Source organism: Otolemur garnettii, unplaced genomic scaffold (assembly GCF_000181295.1).
Source record: "Otolemur garnettii isolate 467f Iridium unplaced genomic scaffold, OtoGar3 scaffold00118, whole genome shotgun sequence".
In the NCBI taxonomy this organism is placed as follows: domain Eukaryota; kingdom Metazoa; phylum Chordata; class Mammalia; order Primates; family Galagidae; genus Otolemur; species Otolemur garnettii.
Window position 1 is genome coordinate 1,258,918 of NW_003852513.1, and position 23,428 is coordinate 1,282,345.

Here is a 23,428-nt window from a genome sequence, read left to right on the forward strand (position 1 = left end):
GGACAATAGAGGGTGCTGGCTGTGCTCTGTCTCCTTAAAAAACCACAGCACCACCTAGTATCCTGGAGACACACTGCAACATACATCAAGAGCAAGGACTTCTGTTTGAAACAGAGGAAGCAGTGAGAAGGAAAAAAGGAGGACAAGGAGGTGAACAAGAAGAAAGAACACATAAGGAGGAACCAAAGAAAAATTTGCACACCATGAAAAACCAAAACAGCAACTCTCTCAAGGCACCATGAGGCAGCTAATGCAGAAGACTCCATCTATAAAGAATTAATGGATTTGACAGAAAGAAAATTTAAAATATGGATGATTAACAACAATAAAGGGAATGAATAAGAAAATGGAAGACAGAACCAAAAGTCAAATGAGAGATATGTAGAATATAGAAAGAATATAACAGAGCTTAAGGAAATGAAAGAGACAATCAGGGAATGTAAAAATGCAATAGAAAGTACCAAAAATAGGCTAGACCATGGACAAGAAAGAACCTCTGAGCTAGAGGATAAAGTTTCCAAGTTAATCCCGATAGTCAAAGAATCAGAAAAGAAGAGAAAAAAAGCAAAAAAGTTGCTTAGAGAACTACAAGACTCCATGAAGCATTCAAACATACAAATAACAGGGATTACTGAACAGGAAGAAAATTGTCCCAAAGGAATAGAAGCCCTACTGGAAACTATCATAAATGAAAACTTCCCAAGTTTTACTAAAGATCCCAACATACTCCTTTCAAATGGATATCAAACCCTGGGTCATCTCAACTCAAACCTCAGAACCTCTCCAAGACACATTGTAATGAACATGTCCAAAGTCAAGATGAAAGAAAAAATTCTTCAAGCAGCCAGGAACTGACCTACAGAGGCAGAGCCATTAGGATGACAGCAGACTTTTCAAATGAAACATTCTAAGCCAGAAGAGCTTGATCATCCACCTTCAAAATTCTTAAACAAAACAATTTCCAGCCCAGAATTCTGGATCCTGCTAAACTAACCTTCAAAATTGATGGCAAAATCAAATCTTTTGCAGATATACAAGTACTGAGGAAATCTGTCATAACATGACCACCTCTACAAAAAATACTTAGACTTATTCTTAACATCAACCATCACAAGTAAATACCCAGAAGCTAAAGGTAAAACTTAGCTTTCACAATGGTGCAAAGGATAAAACGACACAATGCACTTTCACAAAATAAGATGAATAGAACTCCACCACACTTATCAATTCTCTGAATAAATGTCAATGGATTGAATTTACCACTTAAGAGGCATTGGCTAGCTGATTGGATCAAAAAGCACAAACCATCCATATGCTGTCTCCAGGAGACACACCTAGCCTTCAAGGACAAATCGAGACTCAGAGTCAAGGGATGGAAAACAGTATTTCAAGTAAATGGAAATCAGAAGAAGTGGGGGGGGGGTGCAATCTTATTTTAAGATACAAGCGGATTTAAAGCAAATTAAGAAAGACAGAGATAGACACTTTATACTGGTCTAAAGAATAATACAACAAGAAGAAATTTCAAATTTATTTATTTACTTATTTATTTATTTATTTTTTGAAACAAAGTTTCAAGCTGTCACCCTGGATAAAGTGCCATGGCAACATTGCTCCTAGCAACCTCCAACTCTTGGGCTCAATCAATCCTCTTGCCTCAGTTTTTCTATTTTTAGTAGAGACAGGGTCTCACTTTTGCTTAAGCTGGTCTTGAACTCATGAGCTCAAGAAACCTACCTCAGCCTCCCAAAGTGCTAGGCTTATAGGCGTGAGCCACTGTGCCTGGCCCAACATTTCAATTTGAAATATTTATGCGCCCAACTTAAACACTCCCAGATTTATGAAATGACCTTGATAGGTCTGAGTAATATAATTTCCCATAATGCCATAATAATCGGGGACTTCAACATCCCTCTGAGAGAAATGAACAGATCCTCCAAACAGAAACTAAATAAAGATAAAAAAGATTTAAATGTGACTCTAAAACAAATGGGATTAATAGACATATACAGAACACACCATCCCAAAGTTAATAAACATTTTTCTAGTCAGCCGATGGAACATACTTCAAAACTGACCACATCCTAGGATCCTAATTAAACCTCAGCAAAATTAAGAGAAAAGAAATTATACCTTGTATCTTCTCAGACCACAAGGCAATAAAGGTAGAATTCAACTCCAACAAAAATGTTCATCCCCACACAAAGACATTCAACTTCATGCTGAATTATTGCTGGGTTCAGGAAGAGCTAAAAGACGAAATTGTTAAATTCTTCAAACATATCAACAATGCAGACACAAGTTACCAACACCTGTGGGATACAGGAAAGCAGTGTTAAGAGGGAATTTAACGCTCAAAATGGAGGTAAAACCGCCGCCTGGTCGCCCCCAGCCGGACTCCGGCCATTGCCGCCGCCGCCAGGGGGAGGAAGGCCATGATCCAAAGGAACCAGAGCAGTTGAGAAAACTGTTTATTGGTGGTCTGAGCTTTGAAACTACAGATGATAGTTTAAGAGAACATTTTGAGAAATGGGGCACACTCATAGATTGTGTGGTAATGAGATCCCCAAACAAAACGTTCCAGGGGCTTTGGTTTTGTGACTTACTCTTGTGTGGAAGAGGTGGATGCAGCAATGTGTGCTTGACCACACAAGGTTGACGGGCGTGTTGTGGAACCAAAGAGAGCTGTTTCAAGAGAGGATTCTGCCCATCTCACAGTGAAGAAAATTTTTGTTGGTGGTATTAAAGAAGATACAGAAGAATATAATTTGAGAGACTACCTTGAAAAGTATGGCAAGATTGAAACCATAGAAGTTATGGAAGACAGGCAGAGTGGAAAAAAGAGAGGATTTGCTTTTGTAACTTTTGATGATCATGATACTGTTGATAAAATTGTTGTTCAGAAATACCACACTATTAATGGACATAACTGTGAAGTGAAAAAGGCCCTTTCTAAACAAGAGATGCAGTCTGCTGGATCACAAAGAGGTCGTGGAGGTGGATCTGGCAACTTTATGGGTCAGGGAGGAAACTTTGGAGGTGGTGGAAACTTTGGTGGAAGAGGAGGATATGGTGGCAGCAGAGGTAGTCATGGAGGAGGCGATGGTGGATACAATGGATTTGGAGGTGACAGTGGGAACTATGGCGGTGGTCTTGGTTACAGTAGTAGAGGGGGCTATGGTGGTGGTGGACCAGGATATGGAAACCAAGGTGGAGGATATGGTGATGGAGGAGGATATGATGGTTACAATGAAGGAGGAAATTTTGGAGGTGGTAACTATTGCGGTGGTGGGAACTATAATGATTTTGGAAATTATAGTGGACAATAGCAATCAAATTATGGACCCATGAAAGGGGGCAGTTTTGGTGGAAGAAGCTCAGGCAGTCCATATGGTGGTGGTTATGGATCTGGTGGTGGAAGTGGTGGATATGGTAGCAGAAGGTTCTAAAAACAACAGAAAAGAGCTACAGTTCTTAGCAGGAGAGAGAGCGAGGAGTTGTCAGGAAAGCTGCAGGTTACTTTGAGACAGTCATCCCAAATGCATTAGAGGAACTGTAAAAATCTGCCACAAAAGGATGATGATCCATAGTCAGAAAAGTTACTGCAGCTTAAACAGGAAACTCTTCTTGTTCAGGACTGTCATAGCCACAGTTTGCAAAAGGTGCAGCTATTGATTAATGCAATGTAGTGTCAATTAGATGTACATTCCTGAAGTCCTTTATCTGTTGTAGCTTTGTCTTTTTCTTTTCATTACATCAGGTATATTGCCCTGTAAATTGTGGTAGTGGTACCAGGAATAAAAAATTAAGGAATTTTTAACTTAAAAAAAAAAAAAGAGGAAATTTAACCACATTAGTGATAATATTAAAAAAACAGAAAGAGAGTGCATCAACAACCTCATGAACCATCTTACAGAATTGGAAAAAGAAAAATAATCTAATCCCAAACTCCAAGGCCAGCAGAAAAAGAAATAACTAAAATTAAATCAGAGATTAGTAAAATTGAAAATAAAAGAATCATTCAAGAAATTAACAAAACAAAAGGTTGGTTTTGCCAGGTATGGTTGCTCACACCTGTAATCCTAGCACTCTGGGAGGGTGAAGTGGGTGGACTGCCTGAGCTCTCAGGTTCAAGACCAGCCTGAATAAGAATGAGACCCCATCTCTAAAAATACCAGTTATTGTTGCACCTGGCACCTGTAGTCCCAGATACTCAGGAGGCTAAGGCAAGAGAATCACTTGAGCCTAGGAGTTTAAGGTTACTGTGAGCTATGATGCCACAGCACTCTACCAAGGGTGACAAAGTGAGACTGTCTGAAAAAAAAAAGTTGGTTTTTGAAAAAAATAAATAAATAAAATCAATAAAACTTTTGCCAGATTAACCAGAAACAGAAAAGTAAAATCTCTAATAACCTCAATCAGAAATGATAAAGGGGAAAGAAATAATAGTAGATGCCATAGAGATACAAGAGATCATCACTGAGTACTATAAGAAACTCTATGCCCAGGACAATGTGGAGGAAATGGATCAATACCTGGAATCACACCCTCTCCCTAGACTTAAGAAGAAATAGATTTCTTGAATAGACTGATTTCAAGAACTGAGATCGAAGAAACAATAAAAGAATTTTCCAATAAAAAAAGCTGTGGTCCCGATGGTTTCACACCAGAATTCTATCAAACTTTCAAAGACCTTATACCCATAATGCAGAAATTATTCCAAAAAATTGAGAAGGAAGGAATCTTCCCCAAAATCTATGAAGCAAACATCACCCTGATACCAAAACCAAGAAAAGACCCAACTAAAATGGATATAGATGCAAAAATTCTCAATAAAATCTTAGCCAACAGATTATAGCTATACCTTAAAAAATCATTCATCACAATCAAGTGAATTTCATCCCAAGGATGCGAAGATGGTTTAACATACACAAATCTATAAATGTAATTCACTATATCAACAGAAGCAAAAACAAAGACCACATGATCCTCTCAACAGATGCAGATTAAAGCATTCAAAAAAACTCAGCATCTTTTTCTAATTAGAATACTTAAGAATACTGAACCTGATTGAAGCCATCTACAACAAACCCACAGCTAATATTATACTGAATGGAGTAAAACTGAAAGCTTTTCCACTTAGAACTGGAACCAGACACGGTTGTCCTATATTGCCCCTACTATTTGACATAGTGCTAGAAATTCTAGCCAATACAATCAGGCAAGAGAGGGAAATAAAGGGCATCCAAATGGGGGCAGAGAAGGTCAAACTCTCACTCTTTGCTGACGATATGATCTTATACTTAGAGAACCCCAAAGACTCAGGATATAAAATAAATGTCCACAAATCAGTAGTAGCTTTTGCATATGTCAATAACAGCCAAGATGAGAAGCTAATTGAGGACATAATTCCCTTCACAGTAGCTTCAAAAAAATTGAAATACCTAGGAATATACCTAACAAAAGAGGTCAAGGACCTTTACAAAGAAAATTATGAAACCCTAAGAAAAGAAATAGCAGAAGATATTAATAAATGGAATAACATACAATGCTCAGGGCTCGGAAGAATTAACATTGTCAAAATGTCTATACTTCCCAAAGTAATCTACACATTCAATGCAATCCCCATTAAAATACCATCATGATACTTTCAAGATTGGGAAAAAGTAATTTTTCATTTTGTATGTAAAAGAAGAAACCCAGTATAGCCAAGGCAATTCTTAGTAACAAAAATAAAGCTGGGGTTATCACCCTACCAGACTTTTGGCTATACTACAAGGCCACAGTGATCAAAAGACATTGGTATTGGGCAGCGCCTGTGGCTCAGTGAGTAGGGTACCAACCCCCTGAAGGTGGCAGGTTCAAACCCGGTCCTGGACAAACTGCAACAAAAAATAGCCAGGCGTTGTGGCAGGTGCCTATAGTAGCCTGGGAAGCTACTTGAGAGGCTGAGGCAAGAGAATCGCCTAAAGCCCAAGAGCTGGAGGTTGCTGTGAACTGTGATGTCATAGCACTCTACTGAGGGCAACAAAGTAAGACTCTGTCTTTAAAAAAAAAAAAAAAAAAGACATCAGTATTGGCACAAAAATAGAGACATTGACATTTGGAACTGAATACAAAACCATGACATGAAACTAACTTCTTAGAGCCACCTAATCCTTGATAAACTAAACAAGAACATACACTGGGGGAAAAGAATCCCTATTCAATAAATGGTGCTGGGAGAACTGGATAACTACATGTAAAAGACAGAAAGTGGACCCTTACTTCTTATCAGTTATAAAAATCCATTCCTGGGTTGGTGGGCCTTTAGGCTGTTTCCACATTTTGATGATGTTAAAATGAGCTGCAATAAACAGTCTAGTCCAAATGTCCTTAGGATAAAAGGATTTTTTTTTTCTTCTGGGTAGATGCCCAGTAATGGCATTGCAGGATCAAATGGGAGGTCCACTTTGAGTTCTGTGAGGATTCTCTGTACTTTCTTCCAAAATGGTTGTGTTAGTGTGCAGTCCCACCAGCAGTGTAAAGGTGTTCTCTTTTCTCCACATCCACACCAGCATCTGCAGTTTTGAGACTTTGTGATGTGAGACATTCTCAATGGTGTTAGGTGATATCTCAGGATATCTTCGAGGGTTTTTATTGTTTCATTTCTTAGATGAAACAATAAAACTGATGTAAACAGACAAACACAGCCAGTAAGCAACATTACATTCAAATATTTAGGATCGCAAAAGCAATATACGTAATTTTTTAAAAAAGGTAAGTCTGTAAACTTACCACTTGAATCTCAATGCCTATCAAAGTACTTGGCACATAATGGGTGCTTAATGAATATCAGTTTAATGATTAAATGATGTATAATATGTGGTATGTTGCCATTAAATGTTTACTAATGAAGTAACAAAAATAAATGACTCTGAGGTGATGATGAAATAGTCAATTTAATTGCCTAGTAGGCAGCTGAAGATTCAAAACAGAAGTTTAAGGGAAGAATGATGATTAGAGGTAAAGAATTAAGTCATCTGCAGATTGCTGTTCTACAAGGTGTGGCATTGCAGCTGACCAATTTCTGAATACCTATTACTTACTCAACATTGTATGTTTAAGTTGTAAGCTCCCAAAATAAAAATACGGAAAGGGTCTCTATTCATTGAAAAAGTAGATGAAATCATTCCTTAAGAGGTTTATCTGCATACTAAGGTAAGCTACTTAGGTTATTTTATATCTGATAATATATTGCTTCTATAGGAGTGCCAAGACTGTGCCTCTAACATGATTTGAGCTGAGTATGAAAAGTTCCAGTTGACATTAAAACTGCTGTGTGTTTTCTTTAAGCTGACCACGGTGGCTCGGCGCCTGTGGCTCAAGCAGCTAAGGCGCCAGCCACATACACTGGAGCTGGCAGGTTCAAATCCAGCCTGGCCCACCAAACAACAATGACGGCTACAACCAAAAAATAGCTGGGCCTTGTGTCAGGTTGGGAGGTGGAGGCAGGAGAATTGCTTGAGCCCAGGAGTTGGAGGTTGCTGTGAGCTGTGATGCCCTAGCACTTTACTCAGGGTGACATCTTGAGGCTCTGTCTCAAAAAAAAAAAAAAAGATGACCATGGTGATGCTGGAATACACTGCTACCATGACTATGCAAGCATTCCCCGAGTTACAAACATCAACCTTAAACACAACTCACAGTTACAAACAATGGCTATTACAGTGCATTCCCGAGTTACAAACATCCAACTGATATTCAGTTTTCATGTATGAACAGAGGTTATTACAAGTAAGAGGTAAATGTACCTGTTCCAACTTACATGCAAATCCAACTTAAGAACAAACCTACAGACCCTGTCTTGCTTGTGACCTGGGGACTGCCTGTATGTCACAACGAATCAGACACCACAGATGAGTAATGCGCTGTGGAGACAAGCCAAGCACGTATGTATAGCTGCAGGCGTACTCAGAAGAGGAATGTGGGTTATCCACCACGCTGTGCTGTTACTGCTAAGACAAAAGTGAAAATGCTAGTGAAATACTGCCTGATAAGCAAACAGAAAGCACAGCTGGTTCACTTACTCTGCTAGAGAAACTTGAAGATACATGTTTGCAGATAAAGTTGGAAAGAAAAGCATTTTAAGTTTCAAACCTGTTTTACATCACTTTGCATGGCTGTTAAGTGGCCATAACAGAGACACCAGCCCCCACCACAGTGAAGAAAGGGAGACTTGGGAATAAAAACAGCAGGTTCAATGGAGAAAAGGAACCGATGCAAATGAAAGAACATTCTAAACAAAACTGCTATTGGTTTTGTCTTTTTGGCTGTGTTCATACAAACACAGCCAGTAAGAAACATTTAAATATTTAGGATCACAAAAGCAATATATGTAATTTTTAAAAAAAGGTAAGCCTGTTAGCCCTCTAAACATACAAAATACTTCTGCCAGTATAGTTCTGCCTAAGGAAAATACAGAAGAATTTGTTATCCCCTTGTTAAAAAAAAGAGAGAGAGAGAGAGAAAGAATTGCAGTGTCAGTGAATCAAAGTATTATTTCTCCAGGAGGATGAAGACACATTTAAACCCACAGGCCAAAACTTATGGATAAATATAATTGGATGCAAATTAAGGTTGCTGATTTAGTAAGTGTAGTTACCTCATTTTCCCAATAAACAAGGGCACTTAAGTTATTGCAAAGGAAAAAAAAATAGAAAGCATCAGGAAAGGAACTGCCAGAATGTGACCTTGAGAAATGACAGCTGACAGTATATAACTAACACAGAAACTATGGGCCCCTTTTCAAGGCAGTCTTGACTTAAGCAATATTATACATTCCTAAAGCTATTACCTTATTAAAACACAGAGCAACGGCCTAAGATAATACCCCAAATGAAAGTCATATAAATTATTTAGCACATTGTTTTAAAAGGCAAGAATACTTCTAAAATATCAAAGAAAGAAAAAACTAATATAAATGCTTGCTCTAGAAGGCTAATGGAAAATAATTAAATGATTATGCTGGATAATTTAAAGCAAGTGTTTACTGATGTACATTTCTACAGGGCTTATTATTTTCCATGCACTGTTATTGTGTATGCTGGGTCCCTTAAAATTACTTGATATCAACATTCTCAAATGAAAAACTTAAGTCAGCTATATTTATAAAAAAAAGCAGTGTCATAAGAACAAAGAGAGTGGGTTTAGGAACTTAGAAAATCCTGGGTTCTACGCTCAAGTCATTTACACTGTTTGTATAATTATAGGCAAATGATCTTGTGTCTCAATTTTCTCAATTGCAAATAAAAATAATATTTTATAAGAGTGCTATAGATACTGGAAGGTAGCATATGTCTTAGGCACATAGTGTGTTGTCAATAAAAATAGTTTCCTCTACCTCTTTATTAAAAAAAAAAAATAGTTTCCTCTACCTCTTTCTTCTACACCTACTATAATCAAAGTCATGATTTATGTTTATGCCAAAGCTAAGTTTTAAAAAATTATCTTTGATCTCAACACGAACATCACACTTTGAAAATATTGTCAAAGATTACTATTTCCAAATGGGAAGTATACATGCCCCACAACTTACAAGGGGGCTATATCCCAATAAGCCCACTGTAAATTGAAAATACTGTTAAGTTAGAAAGATATTTGATGCACCTAACCTATCTAACATCATGTTTTCACTTCGCCTACCCTTAAATGTGCTTAGAACACTTACACTAGCTTACAGCTGGGCAAAATCATCTAACAGACACTTATTCCATAAATGTTGAACAGCTCGTGTCATTTATTGATTCCTGCACTGAAAGTAAAAAACAGGGATTATGTGGGTACCAAAAGTGCGGTTTCTACTGACTGCATTGGTTTCACTCCATGGTAAAGTAAAAAACTCATTAATCAAATTATCCTATGTCGAGAACCCTCTGTGTATATATTGGACTGAATCAGAAACATGCAAATTCTACTACAAGTAGCAAAACACCAGAGTCTAAGTTTCTTCTTCCAGATTTCTATACAGAAACACTGAAGGGAATGTTTGATGGTGATGGCATACTACAAGAGCTAAATTTTCAGATTTATGTATTACTTATAGTTCATAAATAGTAATAATTTATTTTTTTTTTAATTTTTTTTGCAGTTTTTGGCCGGGGCTGGGTTTGAACCTGCCACCTCTGGCATATGGGGCCAGCACCCGACTCCTTTGAGCCACAGGTGCCGCCCATGATTATTTATTTTTAACACAGTAACAGACTCTCCATGCTATGTTTTTAAAGTTGGAACTTTGAAAGTAACTTTCTGAAGAAGACATGAATGCAACAGCAAAGGGTAATTATCACCTTTAATAGGGAAAAAGATGCAATGAACTGATTTATCTTTCAAAATAAAAATCTGCATGAACCAAACTTGAACCAATCAATCTGGTGTCTTTTCTCAGAATGTAATTCTCTTATTAAAAATATGTGCAACAGACTTAGGCTTAACCTTAATCTCTCAAGACACAAAACAAAGATGAAAATAACTGAATAACAACTACAGAAAGGAAGAATCTTCCACGACTTGAACAGCAAGACTCAAAGACATAACCAGCAACCTTTGCACAGACTTCCTGTCACAAATAATAGCTCAACTTGAGTACAACAGAATGTCAGAAACAACAGATACTAACATTAACCTGAAGAGTTTTTATGTTATGTCTACTTCTTTGCTTCTGAAAAACCAATAATTCAATCAATATGAAGATATAAAAATATTTTACTGCCTGATAGCCAGGACTTGAGGAATCCAGGACACTTTCGTTATCATCCATGTTCAGTGGGGCCTAAAGAAGCCACCTGAATTACTGATAAGAATTGCCAAGAAAGTATCCCTTCTTTATGCCAAGCCTGGTAATCTAAAACTTTGAGGTTGCTTTAAAAAGGCATTTGACCTTACCCTTCCCCCAGTTCCAACTTAGAAATTCTTACTCTGTATAGCTGTGCTGTTAGTACATATAATCATTTGTTTTTCAATTTTCTAAAACCAATTTACCTCTTTAGTTAAATCTCCTGTTCTCTCCCTACATAAACCTTTGCTTCTAGCTGACTGCTGTCTCTTATACTCAAGGCAAGAACAAAGCTCTATACTTGGCCTTTAAAAATTTTTTTTCTTTCTGTGTTTACCAATTGATAGAAAATATACTTTGTTTTTTCTTATTCTCCTGACATACCTGTTATACAGGTTATTTGTCCTGTTCTTATAGGAGGCAGAGAAAGACAAGACACACGCGCGCACACATGTACAAACTCACTCACAGCCTGCTGTTCACCTACTTGGTAAGGCGGAGCAGTTTTTGCTTCCTTTGTGAATCCTACCTCAACAGCTCCAGTCAGTACTATTTCCTCACCTTTTGACATTTATAGCCCATTCTAAGCATTTGATACATCACATCCAACCCATATGCTATTAAGTTGGAGCAGTTGAAATATCTTATTAATTTTTATATGCTCAGTCTCCACTGAGTACATGTACTCCACACATGTACTCCACAAAGTACACATGTATGGCAAATTCACGCTTAACGTTGTTGATGAATTCTTGGAAACTGCAACTAAGTAAAGGCAAGTATAACGAGTCCTCAAATGTCATTTCATTGCAATGTTAGTGAGAAAAAAGAATGATTTCCTCTTATGTCAGTTCACCTCAGGTTGCAGTTTCTAAGAACCTGTCACTGATGCCCTATGAGGATCCACTGTGAGCTGAGCTGATGTTAGTTTCGACTAACAGGTAAGTCAGAGGACTAAAGAACTGTAAGCACAGGCCATTTATTTGAGAGAAATGGGAGTTAGGGAAGATGTGTATAAATGAGGAGAAAAAGCAAGCTGGAAGGACTATCTATGTGCTACATCGGGTATCAGAAGGCCACTGCAGATGTTCACGCGAAGGTGGGCAAAGCAAAGGAGCACAACACCCGCTCAGGGGCTCTGAGAGCCACACACAGGAGAATGGGTGTGTGCAAGGTACCGAGGTTCCTAAAACAGAGACTGCCAAGGAGTAGAAAGTTTTGAGGAGGAAAGTGAGGTGACCCTACCCGGCGCACTCAGAAGGGTGGTGCTGACTGCCCTGGCTGACAGAGCCGACTGAAGGAGAGGCAAGGCCCAAAGCAAGCAGCCCTAGCAAGAGCATTTGGGGCCCTGCCAAGAATGAGTAAAATTCAGAAGAGCAGAGTTATGATTACTTTGTTCCCCCAAACTATAATTTTTCATGATTTTACTGATTAAATCATTCAAGACAATAAAGGTGTTTGATAATCATCATCAGGCTATACTGATGACTCCTAAAGGGGCCATGGGAGCCTGGGGACAACAGTAGGGTGCTAGTAGTGACCTCCCCTGACCAATACATCAACAGCATGGGACAGTGGGGCACTGTAGTGACCTCTCCTGACCAATACAACTTCTACTAGTACCTTTTCCCTCATGTGGCTCCATTGCACTCCAGACATCTCTGCTCAGCGACCTCTAATGACCTGTATCACATGCACATTGCTTTATTTCATTCATCCTTTTGCTAAGCCATAACAACCCTGGGAACATTTCCTTGATTATTCTTATAGGCACTGCCTTTTACATTATCCAATTACCCCTGTGCTATGCAACCAACCTACTCATCCTAAAACTTAAAAACCATCTGTTCCTTCTCCTGGCAATTCTGTCATAATTCTTTTTTCAGCTAAAATCAGCCCCAAGTCATCAAAATGCCTCCAAGATACATTGATCATGAAAAACATAGAAATGCTTTAATTCCAGCTACGCTCATAAGACATACTCAACTTTGGGCTAGAAAATGAGAAACTGTCCTCATTGTATCTGGCACAACTGCCACAACTATCTGAAAAAAAAAAATCTTGTAAATGAGCTTACTAACTTTTTCTTTCTGAGATATTCAGAGCACTCAAAATGCATAAGTGATCTGTTTACACTAGCTAGTTTTTTGAAATAAAAGACTGTTTCAAATTAACAACCACATAATACTTTTACTAAAATCTTTTGGATATTACTAAGTCAGAAAGGTAAAAATAGAAAGCAGAAGAAATACAGAAAAAAAAAAAAAACACTAAATAGAGTTGGCCCTTCCAAAAAACAACAGCTAGGAGTAGTATATGACTCAGTAAATTTCCAAATGGGATGCTTTGGGAACAGAAAGAAAAATACTTTATAACCATATCAGAAGATATTATAATTAAAAGCCTTTTAATATCTCAGAGATTCACAAGCCCAATATAAGGACTCTCAGCCCTTGCTATTAACAACTAAGGAATATAACTACTCAATAATGATTAAGTAAGTAGCAAAGACGAGCTTCTAACTTTGAGCTCTCTTTATATTTCCATCTCTTTTTGCATACATAAAACAAAATGATTCTCTCTCTCTCTCTCTTTTTTTTTTTGCAATAGTCTTCTTCGGTTGCCCAGGCTACAGTGCTATGGCCTAGCTCACGGCAACCTCAAACTCCTAAGCTCAAGCCATCCTCCTGCCTCAGCCTTCTGAGTAGCTGGGACCACAGGCACACACTACCACACCCAGCTAATTTTTCTATTTTTAGTAGAAATGGGGGTCTCACTTTGCTCAGTCTGGTCTTAAATTCCTCACCTTGAGTAATCCTACCATGTCAGCCTCATGGAGTGTTAGGATTACAGGTGTGAGCCATCACACCCAGCCACATGATTCTCTATTTTGATTGCTGAAGTAAAACCCCATTCCTTTAGTCAGGTCATTTAATTTAATAAATATCTTAACTAGTATCATTAATATACATATAAGTCAAATAAATAATTTTGGCTTACTGTACAGAAAACTCAGAAGGGCTTCAAAGACTACCATAGTATACTATAAATGATAGGGCCAGGTGCGGTGCTCATGCCTGTAATCCCAGCACTCTGGGAGGCCGAGATAGGTGGCTTGCCTGAGCTCTGAAGAAAGACCTCATCTTTAAAAATAGCCGGGCATTGTGGCAGGTGCCTGTAGTCCCAGCTACCTAGGAAGCTGAGGCAAGAGAACCACTTGAGCCCAAAAGTTTGGAGTTGCTGTGAGCTATGATGCCATAGCACTGTACCCTAGAGCAACTGAGAATGTCTCCAGAAAAACAAACAAACAAAACAACTATAAATGATAATAATGCAACATAAACAGAAACTAATTGTTCAAAAAGTACACACTAAAATAACACTCCATAGGAGGCAATATAATGTAATTGTACTCTACCTTCTTGGTCCACAAAACTGGAATGTTAAAGTACCTACACTTTACAGCTTGTTTGAGAATTAATTAGAATCATGCCTGGCATACAAAGCTCAACAAATGTTGGTTCTTTTTCTTTTTTAAAAAAATAGACAGGGCCTGGCTCTGTTGTCCAGGCTGGAGTGCAATGGCACAATCATAGCTCATTGTAACCTTGGACTCCTGCACTCACACAGGTGATCCTCCTGGCTTAGCGTCCCACGTAGCCTGGATTATAGGTATGAGCCACCATGCCTGGCCTGGCTATTTTTCATTTTGATAACTTCATTTTAAAGTAATAACTTTAAAAATTAAAAATGTAATTGTTTTCGAACAAATTAATTGTCTTGTTTTTCCTTTTTCATGTTAGAAAGTTATTAAATAGTGATAAAGAAGAAAAAGGGATGGATGAGATTTCCAAAAACATATTAATATGGTTGTAACATTATGATAAAAACAAGATTACTATACATTAGGAATACGTTAAATTTAAATATTCTTTTATGTTACATTTCTCAATGTCTCAGCTCCCTCTAAAATTAAAAAAAAAAAATTCCACTAGATAATTGCTTTTATTGGCTAAGACTTAGAAAGTCCAATCAATTCTAATGTACTACATACAACCTATTGGCAAGAAATTCTGGATAGACAACCTAAAATGAACCTGAGATGTTCATTTTATGTCCATTCACATAGGCTGTAAATAAATTAGTTTTTTAAAGAGGATGTGTGTGCGTCTGTGTATATATATGTGTGTGTACATATAAAACGCATACATACAAAAAATGTGTTCACTATTAACACTGACAGTTATCAAAGTTAAATTTTAACAGGAAATACAACATCTTGTCAGAAATGTTATGGTGTGTAGGTAGATAAGATCTCACTCCGGCTCAGACTGGTCTTGAAGTTGTGAGCTCCAGCAGTCCAGCCACCTTGACCTCCCAGAGTGCTAGGATTACAGGCACTGAGACACTGTGCCCAGGCCAGATCAGCATTTCTTGATATTAATAATATCCAGGAAATAGCTTCATAAATGATCATCCATCTGCTAAAATTTTATGTTGTTTCTGATTAAAATACTTTTAGGTAGTTCTGCTTGACTTAGTTAACAATAACAATGAAAAATTATTTTTCTCCTTGCCAGAATCTGTGCATTATTTGTCATTTACGATCACTTATGAAGCTATTTCCTGGGTATTACTAATATTGAGAAATGCTGATAATGGCCTGGGTGCAGTGGCTCATGCCTGTAATCCTAGCACTCTGGGAGGCCGAGGCAGTCAGATTGCCTGAGCTCACAGGTTAGAGACCAGCCTGAGCCAGAGTGAGACCTCATCTCTAAAAATAGCTGGGTGTTGTGGCGGGTGCCTGTTGTCCCAGCTACTTGGGAGGCTGAGGCAAGAGAGGCAAGAGAATTGCTTGAGCCCACGAGTTTGAGGTTGCTGGGAGTTATGATGCTATGGCACTCTACCCAGGGTGACAAAGTGAGACTGTGTCCTAAAAAAAAGAATGCTGATCTGGTAGCACTATAGAAAGTATTCAAACATTTGACATATTTTAATAAAACTGTAAATATCCAAATGGTACTTTAATGCTGACGTGTACTAGATTTGTAAGTTTTGCCAGGATTATACTTCATTGTATTTAGCACAATTTGTAAATTTATTTTTTTACTGTAAACTTGTCATTTTTACTTATAGGCAATTAATTCTGTGGGTAATTAATTTTTAGGATATGGACAAAAGATTTAGCTCACAGTTTAGAAAAAAATTATTTCCAGTATTTATTAGATGTTATTGAATATATATTTTAATTCTGGTTCTACAAAATTAAAGATCCTGTCTACTTATCCACCATAACATTTTGGACAAGATGTCACTTACCCCAGCAGTCTCAAACTCCTAAAGGTGTCAGAATACCAACTTTTAACATTCCCTTTCACAAATTTTGCAACACGTGCAGAGAACGATGGGGAGGGCAGGCCCTGTCCACTTTCTTAGGCTGTTCACAAGGCACATGTTCCCAGAGGAGCCAAAGGGGGCAGCACTGGTCTGGGCTTTTCTTGCCTGTGTGCACCACAGCCACAGAACACTTGAAGCAGGTCTGTACTGTTACATTTGCATTTAGGGTGGGGTGGGAAGAGAAGCTATTTTGTTGTTTTTTTAGAGTTCATTAAGGGAGAAGACAATAGAATATTCTTTTATAACCAACAAATATTTACTGAAGGAATGATTTTTCTCCTTTCTGTGAGCAGTAAAATGTATAACTTCTAGATGTCCAAACTAGATCAGAATCTGTGGCATTATTTGTCAGAGATAAGACTTCTGCAATGGCCATTTTTATATAAATTATTTTATTTTTACATGGTTATCAGTGCCTCTGAAATTCAAGTTAGAAAACTACTTTTTTTTTCTGAGACAGAGTGTCACTCTGTCACCCTGGGTAGAGTGCTATGGTGTCACAGCTTATAGCAACCTCAAACTCTTTGGGCTGTGATCCTCCAGCCACAACCTCCTGAGTAGCTAAGATTACAGACATCCATCACAATGCTTGGCTAGTTTTTCTATTTTTAGCGGACAAGGGCCACTCACTCTTCCTCAAGCTGGTCTTGAATTCCTAAGCTCAGGAAGGAGATCCACCTCCTAGAGTACTAGGATTATAGGTGTGAGCCACCGTGCCCAGCCAAGAACTACTTTTTTTTAGAAGCAAAATACTGGTAAGAAAAAAATCAACAGGAGAAGAAGTACTATATTATTTCCTTTCACCAAAATGGTTAGTCCCTTGCCTTGTAAATACTTAAGTAAAGCATTGTATGATAACATTTCTTTTTCTTGAAAACTTTTCAAAGACACAAAAAGAACCTACTTATTCTTTTTGTCCCAAGCTATGTTTAAAAAGAACTCACCTTCATATGCTAGTGTAGTGTTTAAAAAAAAATACTAAAATAGGTCAAAATCTTTAATTTTTTTATAAAGTGTCTAGCGCAAAAGATATTGAAAGTCATTGAAATTTCTAGCTAAGAAAAATGCTAAATTTCTTAATTGGAAAACAATTTAAGAGCTATATTTAAAATGTTCTCAGAATAATGTATTCATAAAATCTACATTTCAAATAAAGCTGATGTTAATAATAATTTACAACCACAATCTTAAATTAGAAAATAAAATTAATTTATTTGCCACAAAGATATTAAAAAATAAAGTTTTAAGGAAGCAAATATGTATGTAATTAAAACTGGAGCTCTTAAATACTTTGATGAATTTCATGGTAAATAATGGTTAAAAAGAAAAAAAAAACCACACCAAAGTTGGCATCCTAAGTATTCTTCAATAATAACATTAATAAACATTTATTAAGTCCTTTTGTGTATCAGGAATTAAGCTGAATGCTGAGGATTTAGAAATGAGTAAGGCACAACAACCTTGCCCTCATGGGGCTTTCAGTCTTTTGATGAGTTAACGAATCAAAAGGTAAGAAGACATGAAGGTAAGAATTCTGAATTTAAAACATGTATGACTACAGGACTTATGTATGTATCTGTTTTGGCAACAATGCTGATAATGGGGTTTCCCTACCCAGGGCTGGACAGAGACACCCTCCCTTCCTCATTCTCTGGGCCTGGGAGAGCTCAGAAATCAGACTCCCATCTCTAGACACAAACAGGTTGCCCTTCCAGGCCATACCCTGTGGGCTCTAGCAAGGACATGAACAAAACACCCTGAAAGGTTCTGGGTGGTTTCTCCTTGAGTAGGGAGCACACAACCTAATTCCATGCAAGGTTACCACATTCTTGTGCTAATTCTAGGTTTATTTTCTTACTGTGGCAGACCTCTGGCCAATTGCGACACACTTCCCCAAGACCCCCTGTCCCCCCCAACAGAAAAAGCAGTATGAATCCCCAAGACTGAAGACTCAGAGGCTTCCCACTAGGATCCCTTCTGCTGCCGCAGGTTCTCTTCCCCTTCTTCGGTTTGCCCTCTTTTGCTCATCATGCTTATCAATCTTTCTCCCTGTCAAGAAATTCTGCCCTGTCACTTATCCACAAGGTCTGTGGTTTCATTCTTCAAACCCCGAGAAATTCCAGCAATAATGCTACAAAAAGCACTCCAGCAAGAGAAGAATGGTTTTTAGGACCTCAGTCTGCAGCAACTATATGACAGGCCAGTGAAAAACACGACTTTGCTACGCTGAGTCTCATGGCACAGGCACACCGGAGACGCACATGTCAGAGTCCAGGGCAGCTGATAGCTCCCTGCAGGTAAGATGCCATCAGCCACTTAGCCACTGTTGTGTGGCACGGGGAGACTTTTAGCTTCCATGAGGGTGTTCTTTTTTAAGTTTCTATTTTTAACAAAGGAATAACTATGCCCATCACATTATGGCCATTAGACACTGGAAATTTACTCATTAGCAACGATATTACAGAAGATTCTACCACCATTCAGTCGACATGTCACACAGACCTAAATCTGATTCCACTCCTTTCTCTCCTCACTCACCTCAATTTCTTGTCTTTTTTTTTTTTTTACCCTAAGGGAGATCTTACCTTTATTTTTGAATAAATAAATATTCAGAAACACAAGGGAGCCTTGCACAGCTATTCCATCTTCCAGAACAGAATAGCTGTGTAAGGCTCCCTTCTGTTGTTGAAAATTAGTATTTCTGAAACAGAAAATTGTTTTTCTTGGCTTCCTATAACATTTTCATTCATTTCTCATTTACTTTGTCCTATACTTTCCTCCTCTCTCTTCCTAGCAGCTATGACATCTCATCTTTCTCTTCCCCTCCAAACCTCTCTGAGGGTTATCCCCAGGGCCAGGTGAGCTCCCATTGTCCTCTCCTGCCAGAAGCACAGGGCACCTCAGCTGCACAAGTCCTACCCTGAAGAAGTGTTTGCAAAACTATGCATTGTGTCTCATTTTCTAACAGACAGATTAATTCATTAGCCACTTAAAACTTATTTTAATAATAAGAAAGAATTTCTTTAATAACAAGAATTAATTAATTCTCAATGCATCGAGATCAGCACTTAAAACTAAACCAACAGAAAAAGAAATGAGACAGAGTAGTATCACACCTATTTTAGAACATCAGTTAGTGCTGTGTGTGTATAACTCCATGTGTATGGACATGGCCTGGATCCTGATGGAAGTACACTTCTTAGGTTCCTACAAGTTACAGTCAAAAGTTAGGAAACCACTAACTTGAACTTTCAATTCTAGGAAGTATAACTTTATTTCATAAAATTTTTCAGATATTTTAGAGATTTAAAATATGAAGGATAGTTTCTTTTAGTAAAAGCAGTGTTAATCTACTAAGTCAGATGTTTTCTAAAAAGTTATCTGCAAATAAACCAAATAATCATCCTATGTTTTCCTAGCATAGTTTAGTCTTTTTATAATAGAAAGATCCAGGTTGCTGGTCCTGGAAGTGATATGTGATACTGATCAGTAGAGGCGAATGGCCCAGAAAGCAGGCCTGCAGCCTCCATCCATGGAAAGATACTGGTTGAGGACACCAAGCAGAAAGAAGGCATTCTCCCTGAAAAAACAGAAAGCTAAAATCCACATAGTCAAGCCTGGGACAAAAGCCTGGAGTGTCCAGAAAGGGCAAAAATACTTTGACTTAGGAGACTATAACGTGCCAAAACCAAGAGGAAGAATAAGCAGTTTCCAAGTACAGGATCAGACAAAAACCTCGCGACTAGTGCCCACATCCCCACCCCACAGGATCTGCCCCAGAGAAAGTCCTGGCTCATTACCAGCAAGCTCACGGAGCATCCTGAGCCTCCCCTTCTTCACCTGTTGGACTTTCATGTATCACACGCAGGGATGGAAAAGTACCTAGTCAGACCTTCTCAGCTTATTAGCCAGAAGTGGCAGTAATTTTGCTGGGGCTGCTGAGAAGGTAATGTGGGTTGAAGAGGGGCTCTGAATTCATTTTCGTTCAGAGCAAAATGAATTTTGGTTAAACTGAGACTTCCGCACCCTCACTGTAGTCCAGGGAGGGGCCCAGAATAGGAAAGACAAGGATTGGATAAAGCTGCAAACTCATTTTCTTGTGTGGGAATCTGGAGAGATGTGATTTCTCCTTCAGGAAGAGAATGTCCCCCAATTGCCTAGGCTGAGCCTGGGGAATAATTTGGCAGGTTTAACATGCGCAGGCTCACTTGTGGTGGTGGAGAAAGGCAGACTTAGTGAGACATGTTTCCTGTGCTACATGTTTTATCCCTAGGCTGCTGTTGCTTCACGTTTCCGTTACAGCAGGTTTAGAGAATCCTCAAAAAGGAAACCTGAGTTACTTGCCTAGAACTGCAATGCCCACTTAACTCCCTTTTACTTAGTGTCTCTTACACTTTGCCCTGGCTCTCAAATGATGTAAAGATTGATGAACATTATTCATAGAAAATGGCACATTCTCCCTCTCTTCCAGCCTGTTGCTTTTCAAAGTTTCATGGGACAAGGGAAAGAGCACTGGGTTGGGAGTCAAGGTATCTGGTTCAAGTTCTACTCAGTCTCAGCAGAACTCAGGGATAAGCTTGATCAAGTCATTTAGCCACTCTGGATTTCTATTTAATGACCTATAACAGAGTTAAATATAATTTACTCTAAACCCACTAATTTACTCTAAAATTAACTTCAAATGTCTTATTTGTTACTTAAAAAAAAATAACAAATAACAAAAAACATGAACTCTAAATACCTTTAAGAAAAAGCATTCTACTTTTGTTTAATAGAAAAAAAGTCTGAGGGGGATGGCTAAACAGATTTTCAATTATGATTTCAACAATTATAAAAAAAATTTCTTTGTGTCTATTACATATGCACATAAATACAAATACCAAATTTATATTTCCTGGATGAAGAGATTTTTTTAAAAATTCAAGCTCAGAAAGCTTAGTGGAAACTCTGCCTGTGATGAATGGCACACAGTCACTCTAGAGAATAGCCTAGAAGTACTACTAATAACTGCCTCAGAAAAAATAATCCCAAATACTGTCCTTACTTTTCACATAGGTTACTACACAGCATTCACACCATAAAATACAGAAGACTTTTTTTTTAAGCCTTTCTGCAGTGTCAAAGTGGAAATGTGGACCAGACTCAGTCTTATAGTTGTTCTCTTTTGGGGCTATGAAGAACTGAAAGAGACAAAACTGATATAAAACCCAGAGGAAGGGATACTCCATGGCCTTGAGTCTTTCCATAACAACATTTTGGTTGATTAACAGTAATGTTGACAAGCTTCTGTCCTTCTTGGTTTTATAGACTCTGGCTGCTAAGTGACAATTACAGCACTGGAAACCCATGAGAATTAGCATTAAGATTTTTATGTTACTATGAAATGCAGCCAGTGTGGTGACTCATGCCTATAACCCTAGCTCTTTGGGAGGTCAAGGTGGGAGGATCACTTGTGGCAAGGAGTTCAATACCAGCTTGAGCAAAAGCAAAAACTTTGTCTACCAAAATAAATAAATAAATAAATAAATAATAAAATAGAAAGACTAGCTGGGTGTGGGGGCACATACCTGAGGATCATTTGAGGGTGCTGTGACCTATCATGACCCTATTCTACCCTAGCCTGGTGAATGAGATACTGTCTCAAAAACCAAACAGGAAACATGAAATGCTCCAGAAAGCAACATAGAATAACTGATACAAAATGTAAACAATTACATAACTAGAACATATCTACAAAATAATAATATAACAATAATAATACGATTAAAAGAATATATAAACACACATTGTTGCGATAAAGGTATCAGGTAAGGATATATGGAAACACCCAACCACTAACCTCCATATAAGAAACTTGGGAAAACTTCTGACAGTTTAAAAATATGTAAATACAATTAAACCAAAATTTTATTTTAATCAAAACTTTCCTTCTAAATTTTAAAGACTGAATATAAAGGTATAAAACATATTTCTTACTTAATAAAATTCTAAACTGCATTTAGAAACAGTTTCAGTAAAGTCAAAAGAAGTTACAGTCTTGCGTAAATGTAATGTCTAATTCATTAATAGCACAAAACAGGAACTGGCTAAGCAAGCCATCTCCTTTCTAATTCTGTATTACAACTCATTACAAAATGACCAGTGTTTTATTTGGTTTTACATATACCTTGTTATAGGGAAAGGCCAGAAAAATTATGAAAGGAAAAAAAGTGATAAAGCATTTATGAGGAGTTCAAATGGCAAGAGCCTGGCTCCCTATCTTGAATGCTGAATGCAGCCCAAGAATAAAACACTTAACAGGTTTTAAACAAGTTAAAAGATAAGATTAGAAAGCAGTCACTTAGGCTGGATGGAATAGATTAGCAGTATAAGTAAGAAGTAACATCTGCCCCCTTTGTCCATTCCCCTTAGGTCTTATACAAGACCATGCACATGTCATCTGTGGGAACATAGTTTCCTTGACTCCTAAATAAGCATGATAAATCAGCTAATGCTGTATTATAAATGATTTGTTAAAACACAAAGGAAGGCCTGGTGAGATTTCAGACAGGCGCATTCTCCCCACCCTTTACGCTAGTCAGAGTGCTTGCCTCCCCGAGCCTCATCAGTTATTGCCCGCCAGTGGCTGAGTGTGAGAGCCTTTATTTGTCTCGCTGACCTCCTCCACTTTAGCCAGGTTCTAGGAAAGTCAATGGGGGCAAACAGCAACACCTTATTTATTTAGTACTTTTATTTAACTTATATATTTTAGGACAAAACAAGAGAATAATCATGCATGTTTAAAATCAAGGTCTTGGCGGCACCCATAGTTCAGTGGGTAGGGCGCCAGCCACATACACCTGGGCTGGTGAGTTTGAACCCGGCTCAAGCCAGCTAAACAGCAATAATAACTGCAACAAAAAAATAGCCGGGCATTGTGGTGGGCGCCTGTAGTCCCAGCTACTTGGGAGGCTGCGGGAAGAGAATCACTTAAGACCAAGAGTTTGAGGTTGTTGTGAGCAGTGATGTCACAGCACTCTACTCAGGGCAACGTAGTAAGACTCTGTCTCAAAAAAAAAAAAAAAATCAAGGTCTTCAAGTAAAAATTTTTCTATGAATAAAACTTTTATGTAGTCAGTATCTTCTTGGTTAAGTGAAAAACCTGGAAAAACATATTTTATTCACCTTTTAAAAAGTGTTTTAAAATAAATTCACTCTGAATTATTCACTTCTTAAAAA

General features: G+C 38.0%; 1 protein-coding gene and 1 pseudogene across 2 annotated transcripts in view; one reads left to right on the forward strand and one right to left on the reverse strand.

The window, feature by feature from the left end:
- The window catches only part of RNGTT (RNA guanylyltransferase and 5'-phosphatase), a 354,972-nt gene that overhangs the window by 40,567 nt on the left and 290,977 nt on the right, over positions 1–23,428 (reverse strand). The gene's annotated exons all lie outside the window — the stretch shown is intronic.
- LOC100957978 lies at positions 2,360–3,512 on the forward strand (annotated as a pseudogene). The gene has a single exon (XR_154368.3). The product of XR_154368.3 is annotated as a heterogeneous nuclear ribonucleoprotein A3 pseudogene (transcript).